The 6,056-nt window shown below is 37.3% G+C and overlaps 1 pseudogene; it reads right to left on the bottom strand.

The window, feature by feature from the left end:
• Nucleotides 1–3,975: 3,975 nt before the first annotated feature.
• On the bottom strand, nucleotides 3,976–4,577 carry LOC110220818 (transmembrane protein 126A pseudogene; annotated as a pseudogene).
• Between the last annotated feature and the right edge of the window lie 1,479 nt (nucleotides 4,578–6,056).

Below are 6,056 nucleotides of genomic sequence, written 5' to 3'. Positions count from 1 at the left end.
ACTGTGGTCTTTTTAAGCAAAGTTCTTTCCCAGGTCTCCCTTTGTCTGAGGCAGCGTCCTTTCAGTGATTAAGGCTAGGTAAGAAGTGAGGCAAAGAATCAACTGGCCAACAATAGGTCCACACCCAATCCTCATTTAGTCATTGTTTGGGTTCTATGGTACATTGGTAGCTAGAGACTGACTGCTCCTGTCCTTGGCCACATCCTTTGGACTTCAAAATTTTGAGAAGTCAGACAGGTCTAAAGGATGGAGAAGTTATTCTCCCTCTCCCCTTCACTCCCTTCCTCTTAACCCTCTCCCACTTAGTTCATCAAGTAAGGGATAACTGACAAAGCCAGCACCCTCCCTGGGCACCATCAGCTTCAATGTTTGAGAAAGCTCTCAAGGGCTTTGGGGAAGAAAAAATCCGTTCCTAAAGGCTCAACCATTGAGAATACTATGGTCTTTCCTTCAAATAACTTTAAACATTTGTTTTCAAAAGCAAATACTGCAAGGAAACTGAGAGTAAATTCCAAACCTTGTACATTTCTCAAACAATTCCTTCTTCATTTATAGCCATTATGTCTTGGGTTAATATTTTTTAATTATTATTATTTCATATGTGGCTGTTGACATTCCTTTTTTTTTTCATTAAGCTGCTTAATTACATCCAAGAATCATAAAGCCAGTAAAAGATCAAACACTGCCAAAGAAATTCAGAGTAAAACATATTTGTTTCCTCCCTATTTAAATAAAGAAATAGCCTTCATGATAGGAAGCCTTTAAAGAGGAACTACAGTATTGCTGTCTTAGCAAATTACATTGGAAAAGTGCATGAAAAAAGGGAAAACAGTACAATCTTAAGTAAAGCTTCCTTCCAGCTCTTTGAACTGGGCCTAATAGTTTGGTTGAAGTCTCAGGGCAAAGGAGAAGAGGAGGGGAGAGGGGAACAAATTCCCAATCATTATACACAGCCTAAATAAAAATATCAGTTCAAATCAAAAGGATGAATGACTTTGAATACTCAGGTAAAATGTTTTAAAAATAGAAAGAAAGGAAAGAAGGAAGAGTGGAAAGGAGGAAGGAAGGGAGGAAAGAAGGAAGGAAGGAAAGGAGGGAGAGAAGGAAGGAAAGAAGGAGGGAAGAAGGGAAGGAAAGGAAGGAAGGAAAGAGGGAAGGGAAGGAAAGGAAGGAAGGAGGAAAAGAAAGGAAGAAAGGAAAGGAAGAAAGGAAGAAGGGAAGGGGAAGGGAAGGAAGGAAAGGATGATTGGAAGGAAAGGAGATAGGAATGGAATGGAGGGGGAAGGAAGGAAGGAGGGAGGAATGAAGGCAGAGAAGAAAGGAAGGAGGGAGGGGTAATGTCTTCTTGAGTATTATATTGTATAGCATGAAAATATGATCATGAGTATGTAATACATAAGTGAAAAAAGAAGTGATCAATCACCAATCAACAGGCATTTATTAATTACCCACTGAGGGCTCTGAGAATAGAAATACTAAGAACAATCTCTATTCTCAAAGAACTTACATTCTAAAGGAGAAGACAAGTACATATATACATATAAACAAAATAAATATAAATGGAATAAATACAAATACAAAATACAAATGCAAAATACAAATACAAAGCAGTTAAATAGAAGATAGTTTGGGAAGAAGGGCCTAGAAGTTGGTGAGATTAAGAATGGCTCCATGTAGAACAAGGGTCTCCATGTAATGGTTCATGAACCCCTTGGGGGATTTGTGACAGTGTTCTAAGAGTCTTTTGTTAAAAATCCTTTAATGTTGCCTTAATCAGTAAATAATTATAAAGCATATTTATGAATACCATATTAAAGTTTCCTGAGGGTTCACAATATTTTTTCATTGAAGAGGTTAGAACAAAAAAAATCATGGAGAACCACTATTTGGAAGGTTTTAGTGCTTATATTGTGTCTTAAAGAAAGAGACACTATGATGTGAAGACACTATAGGTGAAGAAAGAGTGTATTCCAAGCATGGATGTTGGCCAGTACAAAGATAGGGAGACTGGAGTTGAAGGGCTATGTGTGAGGAACTGAAAGAAGTCCAGTTAGGAGAGTAATGAACAATGAGACTAAAAAGATTGGGGCTAGGTTGTGAAAGGCTTTAAAAGCTAAATGGAGGAGTTTATATTTTATCCTAAGGGCAATAGGAAGCCATTAGAATTGATTGGGTAGAGGACTGACAAGGCTAGATCTGTGCTTTAGAAAAATCACTTTGAAAACATTGGGTGGCATGCACTTGAATATGAGAGGCTTGAGACAGAGAAAATTATTTGGAGACTGTTATAAGTGATGAGGGTCTTTGGACTAATGTGGTAGCTACATGATCAGAAGAGTTGGATGTGAGATATGTGGAAGTAGAGATCCAAGCTTTAGAAATTGATTGGGTATAAGGTTTGAAGGGGAATGAACAGCCAAGGATAACGCCACAGTTATGAATCTGAGAGAATGAAAGAATGGTGGGGCCTTCCACAGAAAAAGGGAAATTTAGGGGAAAAGGGAGAATTTGAGGATTACAGAGGAGATACTGCTTTCAGATTTGAACAAATTGAGTTGGCCATGTGTCCAGGACATACACTCTGAAACGACTGATTGCTCTGAAAGGAGGGAGAAGCAATTCTTAAATCCAACAGTGAATTCCTAGAACTGTAATTTCCAACACATTTAAGGAACTATGGAATCTAGATTCCAGCTCCTCCTCTGGCCACCCCTAGCTGCCCACTAATTTCAAACCCAATTCCCCAGATCAATAAATTCCCAAAGCTGTGGGACCAACTTGTTCTGCCTGCTCTGCTTTTTGAAACTAGGCAAATTTTCCTGTAACTTTATATTTTGTGCAGTGAAACTGACAAACCTCCAAGGAAAATAGAGGGATTGTGACTCCTTTTGAACTTGAATGGAGGAGGGTAACTGGAGAAGGGAGGGCAATTTTTCCCCCACAAAGATCAAGGAAACTTAATCATTGTTTACATAATTCAATGCAAACCTGTCTTTGCTCTTATGATCAGTCCCCTTCCTAATATCTTTGCTTTCCTACACTCATCTTCTATACTTATATCCCACTTGAGACATATTAATACACACACACACACACACACACACACACACAAACACACAACAATCTTTTAACTTGAAAGGAGACCGTGGATCTACTCAAAGTGATTCCTTGCCAATGTTTTGTTTTGTTTTTTTTAGTGGTCACAGAGCTAGTATATTTTAGGGTCAAGTTTTGAACCCAAATCTTAGTGACCACAAAATTGACATTCTAACTTTCAATATGCTCTTCTGCCTCTCTGGTTTTTTTGAAGCTAATAATATCAGTGACAAAACAGACAATTGCATACTTCTTTAAGTCCTGCAAAGCTTCTTGACCTGGGTACTACAGGTATTATCATTACCATTTTAAAGGTGAAGAAAGTAGCTAACCTGCCATTTTCCGACCAAAAACCTATATGTGGATGATGTCCATGATCTTGCATAAAAAAGAGAAAATGGGAGTTTGCTGTGAAACAGGTGTGTCTAATTACATTCTGACATGCACTTTTTAAATGCATCTCATATCATCAAATAGCATTGCTCTGTTTCTTCACTAATAGTTTAGACATCCCAAAGTGTGGGTGCCATGCTATTACCTTTTTCTTCGGCTCAGTTATTTGGAAATAATGACTGTCATTTCAGGACATCCTGAAATAAAAATGATTTCCTGGTCAGAAATAAACCAATAGAACATGTTAGCAGAAATAAGGTTCACTGGATAGACAGTAGGGAATTTATGCAAGAATTGTATAAATAATTTAGGTCTAAGGTAGGGAAAAGGAAATATTATGAAAAAGCTCTGTGAAGTCAGAGCTTTGTTCAACCTACATGGCTGATACTTATATAATAAAGACTCCTGTTGTCTTTTTTTTTTTTGCAATAAATACAATTTTATTTGAATATTTGTTGGGTATTAGTATCTTATTTTTACATAATTTTATCCTTTTAGTTGTGTACATGATTTATTTTGAATATCCTGGAATTGGAAGCCAGGTTCAGGTAATTCAAATGCTTTTATAAGTACTTCATATTGTTTAGAAACAAGGTATGCTACAAATACAGTCTGCAGCATTATGGGAAAAACCATCTTTCTAAAGACAGGTCTAGAGACTGTGATCCAGTAGTTCATTTCTGCTGTAGTGGAGTTGAATTGTACCTGGCTACCACAGCACCATTTATTGGTATAGCCAAAACAACAGGGTAGAGACCCCTGATTCCACCTCTTAAACAGTACAGGCTTCACAGCTTAGATTATCTGAACTCAAAGGTAAACTTACAACACTTTTGTAAGTTATGTAGGTTGAAAAAAATGGGAGAACAGCCATTGGTAAGGCTGATGTTATGTGAGCATGTGTCACATTTAAAATGTGTTAGAAAAAAATTGTTTGCTATGAGGCCACAAAACTTTGCATTTAGTCCAATATTAGCTGATCCATTCATGAGTAAATTCTGATCTGATTCTGGAAGTTGTTCCACTTTTCTGGCTATGATCTCATTGATTCTTAATCTTCTTTCCATATTTTCTTGACTATGTTCCATCTTGAGGCCTGGTGCCCAATCCAGCAATGAAGAAGTCAAGGAGCAGCCTCCACTGCAGCTCACACTCACCTTAACGTGGGCAGTCTCCTGTGGGAGCTGCCATGTTTGCCCTTCACATCCTGTTGTCTTTTAAAAGAGGAGATAGGTATGTTACCAGTGAGAGTTCCCCTGATCCCCACAGGCAATAACAATTTTTCCCTTTGGATTTCACAAATGCAAAGGATAATATGCTTATGCTTTATTGCTGAGTATCATAGTTAACTTTGCATGCTTTTTGGCACATTGCTACTCTATAATCTGTGATGGCAAGGACCAGACCTTTATCTAAATCTTCTACCTTCCTCCAGAAGCTAGAACTTTTCTGCATGGAGAGAGTACCTAATATATATATATATATATATATATATATACATACACACACATACATACATACATATGTATATATATATGTATATATATATACACACACACATACATACATACATATATATGTATATATACACACACACATACATACATACATATATGTGTGTATGTATATGTATACATACACATATATATGTATATATATAAAACTTTTGAAACCTAAAGTGCAGCAATAGAGGCTAGTCCTAGGACTAGGAATTAATGGAAAAGGGATTAAGCTAGTTGCTATCTGAATAATTATCTTGGCAGTTTGTAGCTACTGTTACAAAAGAAAGGCAAAGATAGAGAGCCCTACGTACAATTCATCTTTGTACTGAGAGTGGCCAAGTAAAATGGGAAGCTGTAGGAATAATGAGGGATTATCACATGGAGAAGAGATTCAATTTGTTCTCCTTAGCCCCAGAAATTGGACTATAAAAATGGATATAAGCTGCCCTTTAGGCTTGAGGTAAAGAAAAATTCCCTAACACTGAGAGCTATGCCAAAGTGGAATGGGCTGTATCAGAAGATTTATCTTCATTTGAGGGCTTTAAGGAAAGCTGGATGGCTGTTTGTTGGGTATATTTTGTTCAGGATTCATGTTCAAGTTTCAACTGGCCACCTAAAGTCCCTTCCAACTTTCAGGTTCACACCACTGTAGAAGCATGAGAGAAATAATGCCTGTAATAGATTCCCCCATCCCTGTCTACTGAAGTTGCTTCCTTTGAAAAGCCAAACTCAGTGATGTCCCTACTGTGAAAACTTTCTTGTAGCTTGGGGGCTTCTGAAGCGAACTCATCAAAAATTAGTATAAACTAAAGTCAAGGGGGAAAAAGTACGGGGTCAGGAGATAGACATTTAGGAAAGTTCAACTACGTTACGGGTGTAACTGCAAGCAAAGAGTGACTTGACCCTACCTCCTAAAGAAGATTGGAGGGATAGACACTGCCCTATTACATGGATTTTGTTTTTCTTTTCTTTTTTCTATAAAGGGGGTGGAAAGAGAAAGAAAATAAATGCCTATTAATTGAAAAAATAAAATAAAAATTAATTAAATAAAAAGAAGGAAAGGCA

This window comes from Phascolarctos cinereus, unplaced genomic scaffold, assembly GCF_003287225.1.
Source record: "Phascolarctos cinereus isolate Bilbo 61053 unplaced genomic scaffold, phaCin_HiC Scaffold_2;HRSCAF=192, whole genome shotgun sequence".
Classification (NCBI taxonomy): Eukaryota; Metazoa; Chordata; class Mammalia; order Diprotodontia; family Phascolarctidae; genus Phascolarctos; species Phascolarctos cinereus.
This window is presented reverse-complemented; position numbering and strand designations above follow the sequence as displayed.